The sequence below is a fragment of the Delphinapterus leucas genome, chromosome 3 (genome assembly GCF_059928025.1).
Source record: "Delphinapterus leucas isolate spDelLeu-1000000601 "Yukka" chromosome 3, BTC_Dleu_Yukka2, whole genome shotgun sequence".
In the NCBI taxonomy this organism is placed as follows: domain Eukaryota; kingdom Metazoa; phylum Chordata; class Mammalia; order Artiodactyla; family Monodontidae; genus Delphinapterus; species Delphinapterus leucas.
In genome coordinates, this window is record NC_143131.1 from 162,863,387 (window position 1) to 162,890,983 (window position 27,597).

Here is a 27,597-nt window from a genome sequence, read left to right on the forward strand (position 1 = left end):
ATGGTGTGTGTGTGTGTGTGTGTGTGTGTGTGTGTCAGAGAGTCAGAGAGACAGAGACAGAGAGACAGAGAGAGACAGAGAGAGAGAGGAATGGGGAGGGGGAGAGGGGGAGAAGACTGCTTTTGTTCGAATCCAGATGGGAGCCTCTGAAGGGTTTTGAGCTCTGAGCAACACGATCTGACTTGGGACTCACCAGGATCACCCTGACTGCTGTACCTAGAACGGATTGAATGGGAGGGGGCAACGCAGGAAAACGCATTTGAAAGGGGTGCACAGAAGGGGAGAGCAGGGCTGGTGGGACCTGAGGGGAGAGGTTTTCTGTCTCTTGCAGGGTGCCAGCTAGGGTTTAGTCTGGGTGTGGCCGCCCCGCTCCCCGTCTGCAGCACTCTGCCCTCCTCACCTCCTGTAAAGGGAGGCTAAGTACATCCTTGAGGCTCTCCCAGAGAGTTGATGGCCTGCCTGGGACAGTCCTGAGTCACAGCCCCTTGGCTGTCACCAGCTCCAGGGATGCTCCTGTCCTGAGCATTAACCTCCCTCAGGGGGAGTCCTCATTCTCCAGGGAGGAAATTGATATCTCACTGCTGCGGGATCTGAACTCCTGTAAAGCTGCAGGACAAATGACTTCGCTGAACATGCTTCATGCAGGGAAGAATGGGTAATCTCAGAGAAGGGAATAAAACTTCTCAAAACTCCGAACCAGGGGATTGCAGAGAAGCTCGCTGTCTTTTCTCTTGGCTGTGTGTGTGTGAATCGGAGAAGGAGAGGGCAGGCAGCGACTTGGGTCTCGGTTCGCCCCCGCGGACCATCCTTCCAGGGCAAGTTTTTCTTAGTGTCACTCGATTTCCTGAAGTGGGAGAATGAATACCCAGTGTAGAAAAGGGGGAAGAAAAGCGTGTTAGCATGAAATATGGTCATCTGATGACTTGTCCATTATGTATTTGAGGAAGTGGAGATTCTGAAGACCTTCACCTACTCAAGGAGAGGAAATTGCCTCTGTCTACACCAGGACCTCTTACTTTTGCCACTGGTGACATTTTGTGTCCGATAATTCTTTGCTGTGGGCTGTCCTGGGCATTGTGGGATGCTCCTACAGTATCCCTGGCCTCTGCCCAGCGGACGCCAGCAGTCCTTCCCCAGCTGTGACAGCAGAAATGCCTCCTGAACTTGTCAATTGTCCGGGGGGCGGGGAGCTGGGGGGAGGGGGGCAGAGTTGCTCTGGGTTGAGAGCCCCTGACCCAGGCTCAGCAGGCACATGGGTGAAGTCTGGACTGTGTATGTCAGGTCCTCTCTGGCTAACAATAATTGATGGAGTTAAAACTAGTAGTGGCTTCTGCTTGGTCACTGGGACAGCAGAGCATTCACTGTTCTGCCTTGAGAGAACAATTTTCCTGTGTTTTAACTAATAAGGCCCTTGTGATGGCTGGATTCTGGGCACCCCAACTAATAAGCGTGCCTATAAGGCAAAGAAACCAAAACCAACGTCCTCCCTGATTGCCAGGGAGGGGGCATGTTTTCTTTCCGCTCCCTCTCCTGGATCCATGCAGTAATTAGCCAAAGTAAAATGAATTTTAGCTCATGCTTAATTGCCTTTACAGCGTACTCGCCAGCACGGATGCAGTAGTGCTAAACTAATTTTTTTAATAAATTAAAAAAAATTATTTTTTTATTTTTGCCTGCCTTAGGTCTTTGCTGCTGCGCGCGGGCTTTCTCTAGTTGCGGTGAGCGGGGGCTACTCTTCGTTGCGGTTCACGGGCTTCTCATTGGGTGGCTTCTCTTGTTGCAGAGCACGGGCTTTAGGCGCGTGGGCTTCAGTAGTTGTGACACTTGGGCTCAGTAGTTGTAGCTCGCGGGCTCTAGAGTGCAAGCTCCGTAGTTGTGGCGCACGGGCTTAGTTGCTCCGTGGCATGTGGGATCTTCCCGGACCAGGGCTCGAACCGATGTCCCCTGCACTGGCAGGTGGATTCTTAACAACTGCACCACCAGGGGAGTCCCTAAACCAATTATTTTTTTAACTTTATGGCTTTAAATAATCCTTGGCTCTGAAATTCCCTGTACCCCTCAGCTACGTAACCACAGCCCCCTCTGCCCTAAATCCTTTTCTTATACTTTTGTAGCTTTTTAAGCAAGGCCCCTCTTTAGGAAGACATAATCCCTTCTCTGTAGAAAACATGAAAGACCTGAACAAATCAAGATTTCTCCATGGAGAATTCAGCTAGTCCTGTGCTTAGCTCCAAACAAGGAAGTCCATCTCTCTACCAAGCATGCCATTACCCAGACTAATGCCTGACTTGAATAACAAGCAAATTGTTGTGCTTTTAATTGTACCCTGCTGTGTCACAAAGCTTGTGAGGGAGGAATGTGCCCAGCTTCTCCAGGAGAAACAGGTGAGGCCTCTAATCCCCCTTTTCTGTCACCTTCCCCTCTCCCTTTCCAATCCTTTCTCTTCCCAGCAGAGCAGAGGGACAAAAAAGAGACAGCTAAATTATGTTTAAAATGGAAGAGTCTAAAAGAAGAAAAACGGTGGTCAGTACTGACTTGGGAGAGGATGAATTATCTATCCACAGCCTCTGCAGTGTGGCCCATTTGAGGACAATCAGTGCTCTCACCGGCTTGCTGGAGGGTGATATCTGAGAGCCTAAACCAGGCTTTCTCAGCCTCAGCACGACTGCTGGGTGGGGTTGGATGCTTCTTTGCTGTGGGCCTGTCCTGTGATGGAAGAACATTTAGCCTCGCGTAAGCTGTGACCATCCAAAGTGTCCCAAGACACTTTCAAATGTCTCCTGGGTGCAAAATTGCCCCTGGTTGAGAACCACGGCCCCAAGCCCTTCCATATTGGGATGTACTTGCTCTCTCTCCCAATCTCTTCCCCCCCTCCCCAGTACACAAAACCCAAGAAAATCATGGTTCCTGTGTTAAAACTGGGGAGATCAACGTGCTCTTCATGTAGGTAGAATGAGCGGAAAGGAAAAAGACACTGACTTGCGTGTAGTCAGGGGACAGAGTGGGAACCTCCTCAACGCCAAGAGTGAAAAGAGTCTTAGGATGTGGGTGTGTTTGTGGCTCCGGCTGGGAAGTGGCAATGCCCCTGGTTGAACAAGCCAACTTTCGAACGCCTCTACCCTGTGCACTTTGGAATCGGGCTTGCTGTGGGCGAGATGAGGAGTGATGGCGAGGCTGCAGAGATGAAGGCGCCTCTGAAGGTGCTCACTGTCTCCTCCCACACTACTTGGGACAGGGAAGAATTACCCAGCTTCACAGAGATAGCCATTGCTCAGACAATGACGATCCTGTCTTGGACCTAAACATCGGGATGAAAGAGGGCTACTGACAAGACAGACGTTGTGCAAGCATGGGGTTGCACTTTCATTACAGACGTTGAGGCAAACATTTCACTCCTGGTGATATAATGAGACCTCCCTATTTTTAGGAATTTACAAGAAGCATTATTGCTTGTCCTTACCGGCCAGAAGGAAAGGCGGGAGAGCGAGCACACTGCAGTGAGCCCCCATGTCCACTAGATGGCGGAGTACATCTTCCTCAGAAGCCGGGCGGGCAGCGCTCTGGGCAGCTCGTTGGCCTAATCAAGACAAGGGCCACTCTACTTTTGGGAGGCAGGCGTCTCCTGTCATTGTCGGCACAAACAGCCCCAAACAATTGCACTGACCACACAGCTCTAAGCCACGTTCCAGGGCACTGCCGTCTGTTCAGGAGTGAATGCTGGGAAAATGAACCACGCTGCTAATTTGCTTGATTGGGGGCAAAAATAAGATCTCAAGTGACAGTGGGTGTGATTTATTTTTCCAACAAGAATAGGGGCAAAGCCATTTCATCCCCCCCCCCCGCCCCAACTGCAACCATAAATGAAAGCAATCACCTAATTAGTCCTGAATTACTAACTGGCAGGGTAAAGATCTGCTGGAATTCAAGCTGAAGTGGGGAGTCTGGAGAAAGGGATGTGATTTCTGCAGGGGAGGAGGGGAGGGGTAGGGCAGGGTGGGAGGGGCGGGAGGGGAGGGGAAGGCCTGAAGCCCATTGTGAGGTCCTGCGCCCCTGTGGTCTGGGGGCCGTGCTGGCCCTGACCCTGGGAGAAAAAGAGGCTCAGTGATGTCTTCAGGCCGTTCATTTTGTGCAGGAGAATGACTTTCTAAAGTGAAGGAAAAAGAACCTGTTGGAGAAAACCTATCCGAGAGTTTCTCTGAAAATGCTACAGATGGAGATGAACTGGCTTGGGAAGGAGAGCACAGCCCTGTGGCGCCTGGCCACCCCGCTGCTGGTGGACCCCCCAGGAAGGTCCTGTCACGGAAACGACAGGCAGATCTGAAACCAAGTTGGGCTTTACATCATTAAGAAATCCCCCAAAGGAATGGAATAAAGGCCTCCTTTCACACTTTGGGTTTTGCATGTGTCCTGAGAAAGCGCCTCTTCCCCAGCTGAGACAGCGCGCTGTCCCCGCGACCCAGTGAGCGGCCCTCGTCCTGCGGGGAAAGCAAAACAGCAGCGGGGTGGGTGCGCGCCCAGAGCTGCCCCTCTCCCAATTGGTTTGTTCAGGGGTGACTTCTTGCGTTCTAGTTAGATGTGACTTTAATCGAAGTGCTTTCCTAAGGAGATTTATCACAACTGTGAACCGTCAGTTTGCACAGCTGCTGCTCTTTTAGGGAAACGCACAGGCTCGGGAGGCGGAGGGGCCGGCGCGGGCTCCCCTCTTTCCCACGGACCGGCCCGCGTGCCGCTCGCCCACCTGAAATATGTGCGCCGCGTCCTCAGAGGCCGCCGCTTCGGTGCTCGGGCTCCTCTGCTGTTTCTGGCTGCTGAACAGCCATCTCCTCTCTCCTGGGAGGGGCAGCTGGTTTCCTTTTGGGGCGCTCCCCTTCTCCCCGTCTCAGCTCCTGCAGCGGAGACGAGGCTGCCCCTCTCTCCCTGCACGCTGTGGGCTGGGTGTGCAACACGGCTCGGGCCACAGTCCCCCCACCCTCACCCCACCCCCACACCCCCGTCCCCGCCGACCCCGCTCGGCGCCCACCACAGCCGGCAAAGCCCACACGGGGCGCTCAGTTAAAGCTGAACCTTAGGTGAAAACCACGACTTTTTAGGGTGTCTTCAACATTGCATGCAACATACTTCTATAAAAAAATTACTGTTTATCTGAAGTTCAGCTTTAACGAGGCGGGCATCCTGTGTTTTGTCTGGCAGCCTTCTAGGTTCTAAAGAAAATGTCCAGAGCAGATCAAATTGGAATCAGCCTAGGACTTTTAACTGGAGCTTTGGGACTGCTAGGCTGGTAGGATTCATGCTTGCAACCGCTGGGAGCCAGCTTTGCTATCATGTGGGGAGAGCTGCTTGAACTAGAAGCCAACACCACAGAGAGCAGACCTGTTTCATTTGAACAGGTGGATCCAGCTGTTCTTGAAGCTGGCCCGGTGGGTGGTAGAGGTCAGGGTGCTGATGGCCAGGAGGGATAATAATTTCCTACCCCTCAAATCTGGGAAGTGAAAACAGCAGGGCTGAATGTGCCCACGGGGCATGGCTTCTGTTCAACTGGAAGAGTGGTGAATGGCTATTGGGTGACCAAAACAGTCGGTCTACTATATTCTTACTTGGTTTGCTAATTGTTTTGCTGCATGTAAACTCTTTGTTGCATTAGCTCTTGTTCATGACATCATGTCTGGAGACAGGGTCTGATAGACTTACATGTGGAATTGGAGACTTAAATTTCAAATCTGCCTCTGCCTGGTTGAGTGGCTTTAGAGTCCTCCTAACCTCTACAGTGTTGAGTTTCTGGGTCTGAAACCGAAGGACAGAGGTTATCGTAATCCATTTGGGCTGCTATAACAAAATACCAGAGTCTGGGTAGCTTATGAACAACAGAAGTTTATTTCTCATAGTTCTGGAGGTTGGAAGTCTAAGATCAGGGTGCGAGCAGATTCACAGTCCGGTGAGTATCCTCTTCCTGGGTCACAGTTGGCGTGTTTTCTCTGTAACCTCCCATGGCAGAAAAGTCGAGGGACCTCTGCGGGGTCTCTTTTATGAGGGCACTAATTTTGTGCATGAGGGCTCTACCCTCATGACCTTATCACCTCCCAAATGCCACACCTCCTGATACCATCACTTTGGGGGTTAGGATTTCAACATATGGATTTTGGGGGAGGCAAATGTTAAATCTATAGCAGAGGTACTTTCCCCATAGGATGGGGGAGAGGGAAAGTATGTAAGCACCTGTCATAGGGCCTGGTGGGGAGCAGGTGCCCCATACAGATGTTATTACAAAATACTGAGTATAGTTCCCTGTGCCATAGAGGAGATCCTTCTATCTGTTCTATGCCTTCTTTGAACGACCGTAGCACTTGTTGTCTGTATCATTTTTATGTCTGTTGTTGCTTTGTGACTGAAAATGAAAAATTTCTATTTGTCCATGTCCTGGCCCTTACATAAAAATGTGTTCATTTATCTATTTCATATTTATTGACTACATCTTAGACACCGTGTTAACTGCTGGTTCTAGATGTTAGTAAAATATAGACCTTCCTGCTCAAAGGGTCACAATATTTGTGGGAAACCAAAAAATGAACAACCTATGTCTCTAAGAGCTTTGTACTTCCCAGAGAGAACACACCTCGTAGGTACAATGAATACATGTGTCATACGTAAATGTATAACTAGTTAATGGGATTATACACCTGAGATAACTGCTTTTCGATTCTGACGAAATGATGATTATATTTCACCAGGAGCTCAATACCACTCTGAGAATGAGGGCTGAACCCCCGACTTGACTCACTGCATCGCTTTCCTATATAAAAATACACAAGTCTGTACATACGCTCTAGAAAAAGGCTTATCTGGCATGAATTTCAGATAGCAAGAAGAAAACTTCAAGAGGTTCAGAGAAGCATCCAGAAGCTCAGATGATTGTCTGGCACTAATACAACTTGCCTGACAGGGAAATAGAACTGTAAATCTCACAAAATTAAATGATCTTTTAATAATTTCAAAACCTCCTGCTATTAATTGGAAATTCTAGAAGAATAGCTTCTTTTAAAATGTACTGATAATATGCTTTACAGCTTAATATTCAGAAGCCTATGTTTTGGCTAAGTGAGCTTCAGGAAGGAAGGAAATTTGTGGTTTACCTCCACTTACTTTGGAACCGCTGGTTCCAAACATCTACTTCTATGCACAGTCATCTTATCATCTGTAAAATGGAGGCAACTCTAAGACAACAGAGTTACAGAGATGTTGCACAGCTCCATGTGTCATTGTCTTCCTTTGTTTCAGAATACCAATGACATCTAAGCTACTACTGAAAGAGTGCTATATTATTTGGGGTCATCTAGTGCAGCTCTGTCAAAGTAAAGAAAAGGGACCTAGAATGACTATAATTTTCCCAAGAGGACACAATTATTTTATGGTAAATCTGGGACACGAACCCTGATCTCTTGGATCCCATTCCATTGTTCTTTCATTGGGTTCTGAACAACCCAGAGAAATAAAGAGAAACAAAACTCCTGTGTGCTGTGTCACTGGTACAGGGCATGGCAAGATTGGAATTGGAGCACTACATATTAAGAGGTATCTGAGAAATTCTTCAAACTAATTGAGATATATACCAGGTACATAGAAAACAGTATGTTTTATGAAGATGATTCTGTGCAATGAACAGAACTGGTAACACACACTGGAAGGTGAATTCTCGTTTTCTGGCACCTTGAAAACTCCACCTCAACATACACGTTAAAATAAACATTTGAACTGGGTCATATTTAATTCTGCATGCTCTTGTAAGTCAGCAAAATATTCCATATATCATTTAAGTTGTCACTCACTTTTTAACTTGACTTTGAATTTCTAAAAGTCTTTCCAAACATAAAACAGAGGTGGGAAAATGGTATACGGGAAGCTGCAGAGATGAAATAAGCTTATTTCACTAGGCATAAAGATGAATATCCAAACAACTTCTTCATGGCTGAAAGTGTCCAAATCTACTGTCTTCATTTTGTAGTCAACGCTTCCGGAAAAATATGCTAATGGATTCCTTATTACCCAAATGCCCCATATCAGTTTCAGTAGGTATCATTATATACTATGGAAAGTTTTCTCAGTGACAGTGAAAGACATCCTGGCTGAACATCCCCCTGCCCATGACACAGAGATGATGGTCTCACGCTATCTTGAAGGCATTGGAGCCCACACTATCCATTACTAATATTAATGGAGGATAAAACTTCATATTCTGTTTGCTCTATATTTGTTAAATCACTTCTTCCCTTCATTAAACTGGATGGCCCATAATTGAGTCTGTAGTGTGTCTATCATTGGAAACTGAACAAAGTTTTGTTGGTTTTATTAATGTCATACGTTTCAAGGGAGGGTCTATTAAATAACTAAGTCTAGTTTCACAGTTACAAATAAATTATGATGTAACTTTGAATAAATTAAGCTCATCATAAAGGAAGGATGCTGAGAGTTGCTACTACCCCTTCCTTGAGGGGCTCTCGTAAAGCACTAAGTAAAGTAACAGCGGTGTATATGTATGCATATATTTTCAATGATATTTGTACAGACTTAAAAAGAACTCTACAGAATGCATTATAAAAACCTTAATGCTGTGTGTCCCTAGTTCCCAGCTCTCTCATTAAAACTACTTAAATGAACACAATCTTATCTGTTAGGATAGCTATCAGAGTACTCCAAATATTACTTCTTGCAGTACCCTGTCCCAACCATTTGCCATCCTCTTCCCATTAGTCCTCAAGTCAGAAGCCCCGAAGATCTGTTCATTAATTTATGAACACATTTCTTCATCCAGCCAAGAAAATTGATTGATCCCTTACCAAATTTCAGGCACCATTCTTCAGTATGATTTATAGGCATGTTCAGGAAACACAGCAGTGATTAACACAGATGAATATAGTCTCTCTTGAGCTGAGAGGGGAGAGAAAAGTAAATAAGCAAATATAAAATCGTAAGTATAGGGCTTCCCTGGTGGCACAGTGGTTGAAATTCCCCCTGCCGATGCAGGGGACACGGGTTCGTGCCCCGGTCCTGGTAGATCCCACATGCCGCGGAGCGGCTAGCCCCGTGAGCCATGGCCGCTGAGCCTGTGTGTCCGGAGCCTGTGCTCCACAATGGGAGAGGCCACAACAGTGAGAGGCCTGCGTACCGCAAAAAAAAAAAAAAAAAAAAAAAAAAATCATAAGTATAAATATGTAAATAAAAATTAAATAAATGGATAGAATAGTATATCAGGTAAGTGTTGGAGAAAAACAGCAAGCAGGGAAGGGAGATGGAGATTGTTAGCTGGTAGGAGGAGGCTGCAATCTGAAACTAAGTGGTCGATGAGGGCTTTCTGGGGAAGATAAAATATAAGAGGGAACTTAAGGTTGTGAGAGGGAGCAAGGTGCATATCTGGGAAGTGAATAGTACAAGCAGAGGGAACAGTCAGATGGAAAGGCAATGAGGCAAGAGTGGGTTTGGAGTATCCAAGGAGCAGAAAGGATGTCAGTGTGTGGAAAACAGAGGGAGCAAAGTGGAGAGGAGAAGGAAACAGTCAGACAGGAAACAGAGGCCCACATTTCTAGGGCTGTGGACGCACTTTGAGGACTTTGCTTTTCCTGTGAAGGAGCCATTGAAGAGACTTAAGTGACATGATCTCACTTATGTTTTAACAAGATTTCTCTGGACGCCATGTTGATTAGAGACTGTAGGAGAGTAAGGACAAGCCCCAGAAGACCAATAGTTGATTCAAAGAAGTGATTACTCAAACATGGTCCCCCTCCTCTGCATCAGTAAGGACGCAGAGCAGAAATCGGCAAAAAATGGCCACAAATCAAATCAGGCTCTCAGCCTGGATCTGTGGGACTGTGAGCTAATAATGGTTCTCACGTTTAGAAAGGTTGTTGAAGAAAAAAGCGTAGAAGTTACAGAAACTGTATAAGGCCCACAAAGCCTAACTGCTTAATTCTTTTTTTTTTTTTAAGGGCAACTCATTCATTTATTGTTTAAAGATTGCAAGACAACTTCTGAATTTATGTAGCACAATTTAAATGTTTTACTTTTTTGATAAATCAGAGTATAATAGAGAAAACAATTAGTTTCCAGTAATATCTATATCTCTATGCAGAATTAAGTCTTCCACAGACATGTAACCTGGAAACAAAAGCCTGTTACAATAAGCAAAGCTTCAACAGAGCTGCTACTTTTTGGGCCAGGGAAAGGTTCATCCCTATAGGAGGAGGATGTGCTATGTAAAATGGCTGCAAGGTCACAGCCTTGAGGGCACTGGAAGTCTATTATCCTATCCCACATTAAGTAGTTTGGTGAACTTCAAACGTCCGTTCATCTGCAACCAAGCTGGCAAACTTTAACTGATATTTCAAGCAGGTAAAAAATAAATTAAAAGAAATCCTTACACTGATGTTCCTTGATTCACACTGTTAAATGGTTCATTAACATGTAATTCTGGCTAAGAATTACATTTGAGACTCCTTGCTCAGATTTTGGTTAACAGTACAAATCTTTCAGAAATTCAAGTTCTTATTAATCAATAATTTGTCAGCTAGGATACATTCAGGCATCAGCTGCAACTACAGAATAGGTGCACTGCCTCAGCGCTGTGGAGAGACATAATCCAGAACGCTACTAGCAGACAAAACATCTGTTACTAGACAGCACAGGTGCAGTACAGCAAGACAAAACCATATATTCATGCGTGCCGCGGACCAGCCGGAGAAAGAGAATTTCACCGCCCAGGGTCAGAAGGGAAGGGGTAAGGAACTGAAGTAGCACCGACGAATGGGGTCAGAAGGACCAAGACAACTGACGGTTGCAAGGCAAATTTTATTATGCTACAGTTGCAGATAATATAGACTAGAAAAAGGAAGGTTGCCAGATGGTGGTTTACATTATCTACAGACTGTCTCGGCTCAAGGTTAACTTCCCTGGGAGAAAACCCATAAACCCAGAATCATCAAAAATAACCTGCATGTGCAGGGGGGAGACAGCTTTGTTTGTCTCATTTTACATTCTTTCTGATCTCTGGGCCCTGGTGATTTATCTCCCATGGAATGGAACAAGGAGGGGAACAAGTAGGGACAGTCCCTTCGAGCGGCGGCCGCATGCCTGGCATGTCCTTACCTGCTCTCAAGGCTGACTGCTTCCCACAGGTCCCCCTTTTTTATTTTTTAACTTTTGCTGCAAAATAATTCCATGAAGTTTAGTGCCGAGAGTAGTATACTGTTGCATGAGGATACGAAACAGACATGAGAAGATTATTATCAATAATAGGCAAATTATGGCCAGGGTAATAAATCCTGACAACCTTCCAGTAATCCAAGACTGAGGGTTTAACCACTTTAAATGATCCAGTAAAGTTTGAATTACATCTTCTGGCGAAACATCAACAAGATGTGTATTTTGTATATCCTGAATTTCAGCATTTAATTTCTTAAGATCAAGACTAATATTATTATCTGACCAAACACTCAGCAGATGCATTTTTACTTTTTCCCATTCCCAAATACAGTCACTGCACTTTTAAGGAGTAACACACATCCATGTATACTTTGCATGACAAGCTACACGCATCCTCAATTTTAATGCTGCCATCTGATCTCCAATCCCCAAAATTGCCTTTTTAAATTCACCTAACTTGTTATTAATCTGTAAATCTATGTGACTTTGTAAAGATAAAGCAAGACTGGTATGTTGAGATAACGGATTAGCAAAGTGAGCATGATGAATACTCTGTGAAAGAGCAAGACCGGCAGTAGCCACGGTAGCAGACAGAGCAGCCGAGGCAAGTAAACTTACTATTAGCCACCCAAGAAAGCGTCTCCTTCTCTGCAAGGCTTTAGAGAGTTCCACCCATGCCTGTACTCCAGTATCTTCATACCAAGGTTCTCTCAGATGTACAGGCACCATAACATACATGGGTTGCTTTAGTATAAGCACAGATTGCGCTCCTGCAGAAGGGAACATACAACTGCTAAAAGTACAATTAACACAGCTAATATTATATCCTCCTTTGGAAGAATTACCAATGTTAATAGAACCACACAAACGTGTATATGGAGGAGCAACACAAGTTTTAACAGGTGTACTGGAATAAGTTAGAGCTAGTTTCCATATATCCCTGTTCTTTTGAAATGTGATAAACCTATGTATGATGGGAAAAGAAGAGATAAGAATTGACACCTTGGTATAATCTATAGTACACCATATTTGGTTATTATTCCAAGATGCATTGCAACGTTCAAAACTGGATCCAGGAAAGTTAACAGTCATAAAAGGAGGCAATTGGTTTTTTGATTTTCTGTTAAGCATAGTAACCTTATGTCCAGCTATAAGTATCCCTTGTCCTCCAAGTAAACGCTTCATACAGAAATAATTTCCTGAATCTTCACCTGTAACCTTGGCTATAGTAATAGCGGAATCCCTAAGTGGTGAGGCGTATGAGATTTGACCTCTAATATTAATAGCTTGCCCATTTTATACCAAATGATGGTATCATTAAGATCCTCTCGTCGGCTGGTAGCCGGGCATGTAAGAGTAATGTTGGTTCCTGTAAAACGAAGGATGCCTGGAGAGCCTGACAAACTAATTGATTGATCCGTTCCCTCATAAACATCTGTATGCTCATAACTAATAGCCTTTACACATCCAGTTTCCAGATGCAATGGGCTAAGACAGACAGGATAGGTACTAAACCAGTTAGTATAATTTACATATTGATTTGTTTTATATTCCCAATAAGAGGCCCATAAACAGTTATCATTGTAAAATACAGGAAACTGTGCTTCAGACCAAGATATGGGTTGTAATAGTGGAGGATCAGGTACACAGGCCCAGTAAGTTGCTGCATTAACAGAGGGAACACATGAAATGGTTGCCAACAGAACCAAAAATAAAGTTACAGGTGTAACAGGATTATTCTGTTGTTTCACTGACTCTTGAGCTCGTGAAACCAGTTGTTTAATTTGTCCCCAAGTTGGAACATCACTCCTTTGAGTCGTCCTGGCAAGTGGTCTCCTCTTCTTCTTCTTTTTCTGAATCAACACTGTCAAATTTTCCGGAGAGGTGCAGAGCTTCTTCATCTTCTGAACTAGGTGAGCTGTGGCGAGCCATCTATTTGCTTGACTAAGCGCTCAGGAAGCCAGCAAGGTCCAGGCGCTGATCTGGGATAAGATACACACGTGACCACGTCCCCAAATCAACACAGGATCAGGACCACGCCAAGTGCTGGTTAACGGATCTTTCCAGAGGACCTCCGGAGATTAAGAGGCCAATCTTGGCTCAGCCACAAACCTTCCCCCTGCAGAGCAGCCAAATTTGTCAACAGTGAGAACATCTAAAATAAACAGAGCATGATTTATAAGGTTACGTGGTGTTGTTCTAGACAATTCCCCCCTTTTTATTTTTTCAATAGTTAGCTTTAAAGATCTATTTGCACGTTCTATAATACCTTGTCCTTGAGGGTTATATGGAATGCCTGTAATATGGGTAATTTTGTAATGAATTACAAAATGTTGCAAAAGCAGCGGGCCCATTATCTGTTTGAATAATTTTGGGAAGGTTCATGAAAGCAAAACAGTGTAATAAATGAGTGATAACATGTTTAGTAGCTCCTCCGGTCTGTGCTGTAGCACAGAGGAAATCAGAGTAAGTATCGATAGTGACATGAACAAACTGTAATTTCCCAAAAGACGGGATATGAGTAACATCCATTTGCCATAAATGTCTAGGTAATAATCCACGAGGATTAACAACATAATGTGGAACAGGAAGGTGAGGTAAGCATTGTGGGCATTGCTTAACAATTTGTCGGGCGGCTTCACGAGTAAGGGAAGATTGTGTGTGTAATGTAGCCGTCGACTGACGGTGTAGAGCGTGCAACGGCTGTGCTGCTTGTGAAGCAGTCTGATCATAACTTACCGTAATATGAGGGTGTCCAGGACATGGACCATGAGTATCAACAGTATGAAGATAATGAATGCAGTACATTAGCCATTCTTGACAGCATGACGAACGGAAAGGAGGAGTACAGTAAATTGGGACATGTCCTGCTTTAGGGAAAAGAGATTGAGGAGGAGGAGTAACTTCAACTCTATTCTTGGGAGGAAAATGTACAGGATAAAGATCACGTTTACATCGAGTTAAAACATCTGCAGTCGCATTAAGTTTAGTCAATGGACCAGGCAAGTTAGAATGAGCACGGATATACAGACCTGCAACAGGACCATCGTGGGAACGAATAAGCTGTTGAAGCAAACGAAAAGAGGATGATAATTCAGGGTTATTAGTATGTCCTATGGTCGCAGTCTCCAGAAGAAATCATAAGCTAATAAGATATTTACTATCAGAAAACAAATGAAAAGATATAGAAGGCAAATGTTTAAAAGCCATAATGACAGCATACAGTTCAACACGTTGAGCTGAAGTCAAGGAAGTTTCTTTAATGAGGTTTGCTCCGTCGTCAATGATTACAGTAGCCACTCCTGAAGAAGAACCGTCCGTAAAAACCAAAGGTACATGAGGAACAGGCTGTTGCCTAATTATAGAAGGAAAGATATGAGTTAAGTTTGCTGAATTGGATCAATTTATCAGCAGGGTCATGGCATTCCAAGGTACCTGAAAATCCTGCAAGAGCAAGACCCCATTCATTACTATGTTGAAAAAGCCAATTTTGTTGACTAACTGAATAAGGGATAATAATTTGAGAAGGTTCTATACTTATAGGTTGTAAGCATCTAGTTCTACCTTGCATTATTAAATTACTAATAAGTTCATAATAAGGGTTAATAACTTTAGAGGGTGTAGTTTTCATATGAATCTATTCAATAATTCCAACAGTTTGCCATAAGACGGCAGTAGGCACATGAGGAGTTGGACAAATTATGAAGAAAATTGGAAGGTGAGTATGAATTCTAGTTAATTGTGTAGAACTGATAGATCTATTGACTATCTGTAAAGCTTGAAATCCTTCTGGAGTCATAGAGCGTGAAGAAGAAGGATCTGAGTCACCTTTAAGAACATCAAAGAAAGGCTGTAATTGAGCAGTAGTAAGTTTTAAGGAAGGCCTTAGCCAATTAATATCTCCAAGTAATTTTTGAAAATCATTTAATGTTTTTAAATTATCAACTCGAATTTGCAGTTTTTGAGGCCTAATAGTAGTCTTATCAATGTATTTTCCCAAATATAAAAATGGAGATTGTCTTTGAATTTTTTTTGAGGCAATGACCAAGCCAAATGATTGTAAGGACTGTTGTAAAAACTGAAAAGCAGTCTCTAATAAAGAAATATTATCAGTGGCTAAAAGTATATCATCCATATAATGTATGAGATATAACGATGGAAACCTTTTTCTCACAGGAGTCAAGGCCTGAGCCACATATTTTTGGCATAATGTAGGACTATTTGCCATGCCCTGAGGCAATACTTCCCATTGAAATCTCCTCATGGCTTCCTTAAAATTTAAGGAAGGCAAGCTAAAAGCAAAATGTTTTCTATCTTCAGGAAACAAAGGAATAGTGAAAAAACAATCTTTTAAATCTATAACTAAAAGATGATAATTGTGTGGTATGGCTGTTGGAGAGGGTAGGCCTGGTTGAAGAGCTCCCATTATTAGCATAGTTTTATTAACAGCTCTTAGATCCTGTAATAACCTATATTTTCCAGATTTTTTCTTGATAATAAAAATAGGAGTATTCCAAGGACTACTGGAAATTTCTAAATGCCCTAATTGTTCCAGTACTAATTGTTCTGCAGCTTCTAATTTCTCCTTTGTGAGGGGCCACTGGTCCACCCATACAGGGTCATCAGTCAGCCAAGTAATTGGATCAGCAGTGAGTGGAGGAGAATCCAAGGCTCCTAAGAAAAACCCAGACCTAGTCTATCATTTTTTATTATCACATCAATAGGATAGACAGTTCCTTGTTGATTTGTTCCCAGCCCTTTTGTGGGAAGAAATCCTTGATCCAACATCATATTAGAGACTTGAAAGTTTGGACTATAAAGTAATACTCCCATTTCTTTTAATATATCTCGGCCCCAGAGGTTTAAAGGCAGCCCAGGCAAAACATAAGGCTGGAAGTATCCTGAATGGCCCTCACTATCTTGCCATAATAAAAACTGACTACTTTGCATAGGAGAAGAGCTTTGTCCTATTACGTGAAGTTCTGTAATAGTAGGACTAATGGGCCAATGTTTAGGCCAGTGTATCTGCGTCATAACAGAGACATCAGCTCCAGTGTCTAACAAACCTGAAAAAACCTTTCCATTAATGGTTCATTTCATTTCTGGACGTTCTTTCCCTATCTTCTGAATCCAGTAGGCAGCATTAGACGATCCAAAAGCCTTTGTTTCTCTCTTTTGATGTTGTCAAATTTGTCCATGAGGTACAAAGGGCAAAAGTAGCAATTGTGCAATTTTATCACCAGGAGAAATAGTTATTATATTTTTAATAGTTTGTGCCATGACTTTTATTTCTCCTTCGTAGTCAGAATCTGTGACTCCTGGCATAACAGTTAAACCTTTCATGGTGACACTACTTCTTCCCAATAATAGTCCCATCAAACCCTTGGGTAAAGGTCCACAGATGCCCGTAGAGAGGGCCTGAGGACCCATTTCAGGAGTTAATACATATCGGGCGGAGGTACTGAGCTCCAGTCCTGCGCTTCCTGGTGTTGCTCTGGAGAGCGAGGATATTGTATGTTTTTGTTTTTGGTTAATGTCTGATTGATAATTTGAGGAGGATACACAGACATTGCCCTTATTATTTGTTGGGGCCGGGGAAGGCCCCGGGAGGAGTTCCCCGACAGTGGTGGCCCATCCTTGTGGGCCACTGAGCAACCATCTTGTGCCCAATGTTTTCCCCTGTTGCATTTAGGGCATAAACCAGGGATTTTCTGACCATCTGGAGGTTTTTGAGTAGGGAAGGAAGGACTAGGGTTAGAATTAAAAGATCTACATTCTCTAGCAAAATGACCTGCCTTTCCGCATTTAAAACAAGTCTTTGTTTTCTTTTGACTGTTTTTAAACCCCACTTTAGTTAATGCTGCAGCCACAGCAGCACCCTGTATGTAAGTAGGCCCAATGTCTGCACAAAGGCGAATATAATCCTCCAATGTTCCCCGTTTTCTCCAAGGTCGAATCGCAGCCTGACATGCATTATTAGCATTCTCAAAAGCAAGCTGCTTAACTACAATTGTACCAGTGAGTCCGTCCACAATGAGTCTCCCCACCGCCTGTGACAATCTATCTACAAAATCAGCATATGGTTCATCAGGTCCCTGTCTAATTGTTGAAAGATCCTCAGTTTTGTGTGTAGAAGGTCATTTCCTCCAGGCTTGTAATGCCAAATGATTTATTTGAGGATAAGCAACAAAGGGATAAGTTAATTGATCTTGTAAAGAAAGATATTGTCCTTCCCCAATCAGCATATGATAATCAACTGGAATATTATGGGCAGCATTCTTTTCTGCTTGTTCAGCAGCCCGTTCATAAAAATCAAACTTCCATATTAAATAATCTCCACCATTTAAACAAGCTCGTGCAATAGACTTCCAATCGGCGGGGGGGAAGAGCTTCTCCTGTCAACCATAGCAGTAGTAAAAGGAGCAGTGGGCCCATATTGAGCACAGGCAGATTTTCAATCTTTCAAAACTTTAAAAGGGAGAGACTGATGCTCCTTAGTAGCTTGTTGAGGATTATTAGAATCAGGTCTTTCTATGACGGGACAACGGAAAATAGGATCTTCTCCTCGTTTTATTGCTCCTTGTACAGCGCGCTGCAAGGGACTGAGCATTTTTACAGATGTAGATTTTTGAGGAAGACAGTCCTTATTAACCTGCAGCTTTTTCACTGACTTATCTATCATAGCCATTAGAAAATCATCCTCAGGATATTTCTCTCTTTTATGTTTAAAAGCCTCATCTGTTAAGTCCAAATGTTCCTTTTCATCTAAAATATTTAAATTAATTAGCTCTTTCGGTTTAGGAAGTGGCGACACAGTAGCTGATAATACAGTCTCTCCTTCTGTCAGAGGCTTATGTTTTTCTGACTTTACATTCAAATCAACACTATCATGAGAAGAATCTAAACATATTTTTATCAGAGTCCACAAACTATATGTAACAACAGGAGTATGAGTAGGCCCTCGAGACTCATAATAATTTTTTAAATCTTCTCCAACTTTCTGCCAGATTTCTATGTCAACAGAGCTGCCATCAGGAAACCAGGGAGATACACCATGGATATGCTGTAAAAATTCAGTCAACTGTGAGGTAGAAACTTTATTACCCCGAGCTTTAAGCATCGAAAGTAAAACCTGAGCAAATAATTCACACTCCTTTGAGCCCTTCTGCCCCATCTTATTTTACTTCTGACTATTGCCTTATGCCTCTATTAGTTTCACTTTTACTGGTGGCCACACATATTTTGCATAAGGGTTCTCTTACCTGCACTTTCTTTTTCTTTTAATTGCCTTCACGCTTCAGGTCCCTGTTCGAGTGCCACTTGCCGCGGACCAGCCGGAGAAAGAGGATCTCACCGCCCAGGGTCAGAAGGGAAGGGGTAAGGAACTGAAGTAGCACCGACGGATGGGGTCAGAAGGACCAAGACAACTGATGGTTGCAAGGCAAATTTTATTATGCTACAGTTGCAGATTATATAGACTAGAAATCGGAAGGTGGCCAGATGGTGGTTTACATTATCTACAGACTGTCTCGGCTCAAGGTTAAATTCCCTGGGAGAAAACCCATAAAACCAGAAGCATCAAAACTAACCTGCATGTGCAGGGGGGAGACAGCTTTGTTTGTCTCATTTTACATTCTTTCTGATCTCTGGGCCCTGGTGATTTATCTCCCATGGAATGGAACAAGGAGGGGAACAAGTAGGGACAGTCCCTTCGAGCAGCGGCCGCATGCCTGGCATGTCCTTACCTGCTCTCAAGGCTGACTGCTTCCCAAACATATGTTGCCTTGTTTAAGCCTCAAGCCCTCGATCCTTTGTTGAAATACAATAATTTCATTCCTATGGTTTTCAGTACCAAAAACTCAGCCTCCAGGAGGGCTAAAGTCTAATTTGTACTCCAAACCAAGTAGCAGTGCAGTTCGCTACTACTGAGGCTGAATCCATAAAGACTTCAAGACCACGTCCAGAAGACAAGTTATTATATATAATACCCTAGAAGGTCTGAAACATAATTATCATATACATAGCTGGTCCTTCAGAGCTTTTTACCTATAACATGTTTTTTGATGAAAGTTATTTAATGTACTGGAGATAACTGTGACTTACTGATCAAATATTTGAATACTTATACTTACCTGGGATTTCATTTCTGCTGAAAGAAAAAGGAAGGACAGGACCCACTAAAAAAAAAACAAACTTTAGCAATGAAAGTAAAAATCTTAACACACACTATCACTTTTGGAAGCAGCATAGAGGGGCAGTCAACGGTAAAACACTGGTGAAATAGGTCAAAACTCTAGGCCAAAAATCCATTATTATTATCATCAGTGACAGTACCACAACTGTGCCCTTCAGAATTAATAATCGCTCCTAAGAAACTTCATTTGGCATCAGAAGATGTGTTTAAGAGAAACACTCTGGGAGGTTTTGAATCAGACTTGGTTTTTTGTTCGCCAAGTTACAGGAGAATTTTTAAAGTGGGGGGAAGGGAAGAAGGAAACGGACCAGGAAAAGAATTTAAGCCATCATCTATAAACCAACAAAGCACTGATAGTTCCAAACATTATGTCACAAACTAAAATGACTGATGTAGGCTCAAGTGGTTTATAAAACCTATAAAAAGACTACAGCAGCAAAGTCCCCATTTATCTGTAGAGTTCAGAAACTAAAACAAGGAATATTTTAGCTTAAAACCTTATCTCAAGAGAATCATATACACTTCACATGAATAAAAATACCTGAAACCAAACATTTTTAAAAGCTCCAATACCCAAAATACAAAGAAAAATATTAATCCAGAAGACTCAATCAATCCATGATAATCACAAAACGGCTGGGCAATCTCTATCTCCCTTCCACACTAACCATCCATCCCATGGAAGACCAAGGGAGATCAGACCTTCCAGACTTACCTTCCAGACCTTCCAGACACCTGGATGCTGCAAAATTCTATGGAGACTCCTTGTGGAACAGCAGTTTCCCATCTCTTGTGTCTCTCCCTAGCACGATCATGATCATGCAGGAAGCAAGTCTGGCTGTGCTATTTCTTATCATTGTCTGTCACCCATCTGCAACATGGTATTGTACGGATAAGGAAAAAGTAGTTCCCTTTCCCCCAGAAGGTTGAGACTCAGGTACAGGGTAATTCTCCTGTGCACACAGTCATTATTTAGGCCGATTCAGTGACTTCAACAGGCTTAATCATGTGATCAGGTTTGTTGCCAGCTGCGTAATGCTCCCACATCTGTAGATAGAGCCGCTCTAGGTCCATTGTGTATCGTTTGGTGTTGAACAGAGGGCTAGATGTTCTCTGCTTCCAGACTTTGCCACGAATTTTCTTCAGGTATTCTAGATCAGTTCCCAGTTTCACAGCTATGTCTTCATATTCTTGACTATTTTTAGCAATAAGCTCAAGACAGCCTAAACAAGTGAGCTGGGAAGCTGCAACTCGGGAAGCAAGAGTCTCTCCTGGCATAGTCACCATGGGTGTCCCTGACCAAAGGACATCCATCCCTGTGGTGTGTCCATTACAGAGTGGAGTGTCCAAGCAGACATCAGCCAGCTGGCCTCGCCGAACATGTTCCTCTTTAGGAGCAACAGGTGAAAAAATGATACGGTTCTGGGGAAGGCCCATATTTTGTGCGTACTGTTGAATATTAGGTTCTCCTACTGCTGGAAAACGCAACAGCCACAGTACACTATTGGGAACACGCTTCAGAATATTTGCCCACATCTGCAAAGTAGATGGGTCAATTTTATATAACTGATTGAAGTTACAGTACACAATGGCATCTTCCGGTAACCCGTACTGAGAACGTGTGGTTACAATAATGGTACGGGGAACCTCCTCTCCAGTGGCAGCCTTAATGTTGATCTGGGTAGTTGCCAGTCCATTGCTAAGACTGAATCCATTAATTGTTATCTGAATTTGTCCTCTGTTAATCATTTCAATAACTGCCTCTGCAATAGTATTCATAGGAATGACAGGCATATTAAGAGCTGTATTACTGCTGTCTGCGGTGTCTTCTCCATCAGGACATTTCATCTTGACAATTTGCACATCTGGGAGACTATCAAGAAATGCTTTGAGGTCGATGCCATTCAGCACAATCCGATTGTCATAAATGTGCCCATTGGACTTAAAATCGATGACTGCTTTCTTCTTCAGGTGGGGGAACATATTGGCATGATCACCAATAAAGAAAGTATGGGGCATATAAGCCAGTTTCTCAGAATACTGCTCAGCAACTTCAGCAGGTGAAGTTTCCTGATCAGTGATGATATAATCCATGAAAAGCACGCCACTGGTCCCAGGGTAGCCCAGCCACATTGCCTGAATAGGAGCTGGCCTGAGAGCAAAGAGTTCATTTCGAGCACCCCTGGTATAACCATTCATATTTACAAGGATGTGTATACCATCTTGATGGATGCGATCAGCTGCTTTCCCATTGCATGGAATCTGAGAAAGATCAATGAAATGATGGGCTTCTGCCATCACCTTCGCTCGGAAGTTTGTGCCATCATCTGGGCTCAGGGCATAACAGAAGACCTCAAATTTATCAGGATTGTGCGTGCCTGGAATAGACTGCATAAGATGAGAAGTAGGATGATTCCCAAAGTCAGAACTCACGTATCCTACACGCAGTCGACCATCACTGAGCTTCAAGTCTTTTGGATGTTCGTACGGTGGTTTATGAAGGACACTGATCTCGTCCAAGCAGAGGTTCCCATGGCTCTCAGCAATAGCCTTCCTGAAGCCATGAGAAAGAGGATACAGCATACTATGATGAGGCTGCACAGAAGGCAACCTATTCTTCTCCAGCTGGTCAGCCACAATGCTGACCAACTTCTTCATTCGCTCATCATAGTCTGTCCAATCACAGACAATCTGCAGGCAATGAGCCAAATCACAATAAGCGTCAGGAAAGTCAGGTTCAAGCTTCAGAGCAGTGCGATAAGAAGCAATTGCTTCTGGAATATTCCCTGAATACTTGTGAATGGAAGCCAGATTGCTGTGGGCATCCGCAAGTGCAGGGTTAATCTGAATGGCACGAGTATAACACTGCAAGGCTCCCTGAACATCCTGCATCTCCTTTAGAGTGTTTCCCATGTTACAGTAGGCGTCAGCAAAGGTAGGACTGATTCGAACAGCCTCCTTATGATGCATCAGAGCTTCCTGCAGTTTTCCCTGCTGCTCCAATACACTTGCTAAATTTGAATGGGCAACAGCAAACTCTGGGAAGACTTCTAATGCTTTACGATACAAGCGAACTGCCTCTTCAATGTTTCCCTGGTCTCCTTTGATATTGGCCAGGTTATTCAGAGAGTCTGCATGGGTGGGGCACAGCCGCAGAGCTGTATTATAACAATCTTCTGCTTCGGCAACACGGCCCTTCTCTTCCAGAGCGTTGGCTAGGTTGCAGTAAGCATCAGGGAAATGTGGTTGCAATTCAATAGCTCGCCTGTAGGTGTCTATTGCCAGATCCATCAGGCCTTGCTCATAGTATACACAAGCCAGGTTGGCACGTACCACTGCATGATTTGGGCTCAAGCTTAGGGCACAAAGGTAAGCTGCCACAGCTCTGTCAAAAATCCGTGCCTCTTTCAAGACATTTCCTAAATTGATATAAGCATCCAGAAAATTGGGGTCAAGGGTGACAGCCTTTTCAAAGTGATGAATTGCAAGCCAAATCTCCCCTTGTGCATTGAAAACACAGCCAAGATTACTCCAAGCTACTGCAAAGTTCGGTTGCGTCTCCACTGCTTTCAAATAACATGCCTTGGCTCCTTCCAAGCGACCCAGGGCTTTGAGCAGGTTCCCCAGGTCACTGCGAACACAGTACAAATCAGGATTGCACTGAAGAGCAGAGACGTAAGCTTGTACTGCCCCTTGCATGTCGCCTGCTGCTACCAAAGCGGCTGCCAGGTTAACATAACCGTCGATGAAATCTGGCTTGAGATGCAATGCATGCCGGTAATGCTCCATTGCTTCCTGCAACTGCCCTCTTTCCTTGTACACATTCCCCAAATTCGAATAGGCTTCTGCCAGAAGAGGGTTCTGTTTAATTGCCAGAGTACTAAAGTGGGCAGATCTGTCCAGCCTTCGACACTGGAAGTGTAGAGATGAAAGTAATAAAAGTACTCCAGTATTGTCAGGCTCTTGTCTCCACAGCTGCATGCAGCGTCTCTCAGCTGCCTCAAAATCTCCTGCCTGATATTCTCGATGTGCCAACTCAGCTAACCCTTGGAAGGAAAGCATACGTTTCGTTGGTTCTGTGCTGTCGGCCACGTTGCCCACAGAAGACGCCATCTGGAGCTTCTGGAGAGAGTGAGAAAAGGGGGTAATTGAGTCCCGCTGCCGCCACTACTGGCAAGAATGTTTCCAGAGGTAGCAAATACGAGGGCAGCAGCCGTACCACTGCTTTGGCAGGCTTAAGCGGCGGCAACAGTTACAGGCACCGAACCTTAGGAACTCTGGTTGGCCATCTACCTCTCACGCTCTTGAAATCTTAATTCTTAACCCTGCCCTCTTCCACCATTTTTCTCCTAATCAGGGAATAAAAATTACCTATACACTTGCCTTAGAAGAAATCAAAAGTCAGTAGTCCAAACACTTTTTAAATTTTTGTTTTCTGTCCAGTTGGAAAGGAAATACATGATTGACTTTACTTCATCATTCATGTAGTCAATGTGGAAAACATTAGGGCCGTGTATTTCAATACAGTAAGATCAGAAAATTTTAAATTGGCCTTCCCAAACCACTAATAAGTAACCAACGTTGTATATAATGCTCAAATCTTAGAGACTGAGTTTGATATTTTAAAAGTTCTGAAAGGATTAGCTAATTTCTCCTCATCATATTTCTCATGCCTCAAACCCGAGTATTACTTTTTTAAAAATAAATCTATTTATCTTTATTTATTTTTATTTTGGCTGCGTTGGGTCTTCAATGCTGCGTGCAGACTTTCTCTAGTTGCGGCGAGCGGGGGCTACTCTTTGTTGCGGTGCCCGGGCTTCTCATCACAGCAGCTTCTATTGTTGTTCCACAACTCTATGGGTTCCTTTTTAGGTCCTATGAAGAACCCTAGGAATTAGTTCATGGAATTATAAGTTTTTGCAAAATTGTCAAAAGTGAGATATTTTAACTTCCATCAGGTAAGACCAGCGTCTCTTTCTTTGCCAATTTTCCTTCTATCATATTCCGCTATGTTGGATCATATTGGAATGGCCACAGGCTTTTTTGAAATCTGGCTAAGGAGATTTTCTTTTTTCTGTGGTACGCGGGCCTCTCACTGTTGTGGCCTCTCCCGTTGTGGAGCACAGGCTCTGGACGCACAGGCTCAGCGGCCATGGCTCACGGGCCTAGCCGCTCCGCGGCATGTGGGATCTTCCCGGACCGGGACACGAACCCGTGTCCCCTGCGTCGGCAGGTGGACTCTCAACCGCTGCGCCACCAGGGAAGCCCTAAGGAGATGTTTTAAGTGAGGCTATTGTGTGATTTTCAGACACCGCCGTATGTAATTGACTATATACTATCCCATTACAGGAATAACTTCCAGTACTCATACTGACTACTCTACTGACTTAACCTAGCACAAGACACAGAAGCATAAGGACAAAAACCACCTTACAATATAGCCATGTCTTGCACTTCACAGCTCTCAAAGCATGTGCGTTTGAAGAAGAAAAAAACAACTGAAAAGTACAAAACCAGAAGCTATTCTGTGGAAAATTATTTCAATCATCAGGCATGTGAAAGATAAGTCAAAGATTCAGTTCTCATCAATGCTTAGTCAAAACGGAAATTTTCTTCTGTCAGGAATATACTCCAGGGGCTTCCCCGATGGCGCAGTGGTTAAGAAGCCACCTGCCAATGCAGGGGACAAGGGTTCGAGCCCTGGTCCGGGAAGATCCCACATGCCACGGAGCAACTAAGCCGGTGTGCCACAACTACGGAACCTGCACTCTAGAGCCCGTGAGCCACGACTATTGAGCCTGCGAGCCACAACTACTGAAGCCTCCGTGCCTAGCGCCCGTGCTCTGCAACAAGAGAAGCCACCGCAGTGAGAAGCCTGTGCACCGCAACGAAGAGTGGCCCCCAGTCCCTGCAAGTAGAGAAAGCCTGCGCACAGCAACGAAGACCCAACACAGCCAAAAATAAATAAATAAATGAATATACTCCATCAACAATGTGTGTAATGGAATGGTGTATTTTATCAGAATCCCTGTAATGCACAGACCTATAGCAGTACTGAAATCAGTAATGCATTTATAATAGTAAATACTTATGAGGAAGTAATCCATAGAGGTTTTCTCAAAGTTAACAATGAAAATTAATGTGACATTATCAATAATAAATTGTGAAGCTGAAATAAACTTTTCTAAACTATTAATAACTAGAAGCAAATTCTAATCAACCATGTTACAAGAAATCTATGTCTAAAAACTGCAAAGTTTATTTCTTAAAATTTTATTTCGAAAATACATAAACTGTCGTATGAGGAGGCAGTTAAAGAATATATAGCTAAAAGAGTGGGGGAAAAGTTTTATAGAGACACATCTGGCAGTAGTTGATTTTTAAATGTCATTTTTCTAGATTTTGTGACACCTATAGTATTGATATTTGAAAGCATTTAAAAAATTGTAATTTGAAGATCTGCTACTTCCAGGTAGAATAAAATATTTTGAAGCAAAACAACGTTTCCACTGAGAAAAACAAAAAAAGCCAAATGAAATAGCCAGCATTCAATCAAAAAGTTCTAGACAAACCAAGAGATAGAATCATATGGCTAAAATTCTAAGAAAAGAAGAGATAATACAAAAATATTTATATAAGATATTGTGTATCTTTATCAGGAAAAGTCTTTATCAAGAAAAGACTTCAAAATCATCAGAATTAATATTATATTTTATTTATTTGTATGTTATATTTACACATAGATATTTATATATTTATATAAAGAACTTAAAGATAAAGCCCTAGTTAAGGCAGTGACAATAGCAGTAGCAGTGGGAGTGAAAAGAAATGGTTATATTCAAGCATATTTTGTCAGGAAAAGTCCAAGATCAAATGTCTGACTGCATACATGGGATGGATAGACGGAGTGGGAAAAATCAAAGTTAACTATAGAGGTTCTAGTGAAGATGGGGTTGCCGTCACCCAACCCAAGGGGCTGCGATCATCCCCAAAGTCTAGGAGACTCAAAGGGAAGGTCATGGTCAGAGGCAAAGTTAATTGGTGGGAAAATAAGACTCCCAGTCTCTCCATCTCCTTATACCAGTTTTTTTTTTAAACATCTTCATTGGAGTATAATTGCTTTACAATGGTGTGTTAGTTTCTGCTTTATAACAAAGTAAATCAGTTATACATATGTCCCCATATCTCCTCCCTCTTGCATCTCCCTCCCTCCCACCCTCCCTATCCCACCCCTCTAGGTGGTCACAAAGCACCGAGCGCATCTCCCTGTGCTATGCGGCTGCTTCCCACTAGCTATCTCTTCCTTATACCAGTTTTGTTTTTCTGCTCATATACGTAGCAGCATTTCATTCAAGGGGAAAGTCATTGATCTGACTGGTCAAATTAAACAACATAGTTCAAGGCACATTTACAGTGGTTAGTTCCTCCACAATTTAGAAAGTCACATTCACAATTTCCCTCTTCCTATGCCGCGGAACACATTGGCCATTCCTCCAAAGTTTCCACTCCACAGAGTGGACCAGAGATGACGTTAGCCCAGAACTGAGAGCTTGGCATGAGATGGTGTCAGCCCCACGTAGAGCTCTGGCATAAGTTATAACCCAACCCAGGTCTACAGAGAGCTCTGCATGGAATCCTGGGAGTAAACTCAGCCATAATAATGTGATTCTGTTTTTCATTTGCTTTTCTTCCTTGCTTCACTTTCCCTGGCCACTCTGACAAACAAACTTTCAGGCATTCCTGGGCCACTCACTAACTTTATTCCATTTAATGTCATCCAGATTCCCAAGAAAATTACTAACTATAAGGAGGGAAATTTGGAACATGGTGAGTTTTAGATGCCTGAAATATACAGGTCATTGAATCCAGTTAAGTAGCAAATTATCTGGATCTCAAACATGCCAGTAGAATAGCAGACTAAGCTCAATTTAATGTACTCTTACTGGAGACACATGTAAATTCTGGGTCAATTTTGAACAAGTTAAAAGCACCTAGCTGAGATTAAAAGAAAGAAAGGAACACCTGCATGTTTCAGAAAGTAACAGAGAAATTAAATCCAGAGAAAGAAGAGCGGACTGATGTCTGTGGGTTCCGTTCCTTAGTATAGGCCTTATGTAAATAGGGGCTGGAGCTAGAAATCTAACATTACCTTGAGGCCAGGAATTTAGACTCAGGATGGAACAATACTGAGAAGTTGGTACAGATAGCCTACAGAA

The 27,597-nt window shown here is 43.3% G+C and overlaps 1 pseudogene; it reads right to left on the reverse strand.

The window, feature by feature from the left end:
* Positions 1–10,813: 10,813 nt before the first annotated feature.
* On the reverse strand, positions 10,814–25,825 carry LOC149749917 (UDP-N-acetylglucosamine--peptide N-acetylglucosaminyltransferase 110 kDa subunit pseudogene; annotated as a pseudogene).
* Between the last annotated feature and the right edge of the window lie 1,772 nt (positions 25,826–27,597).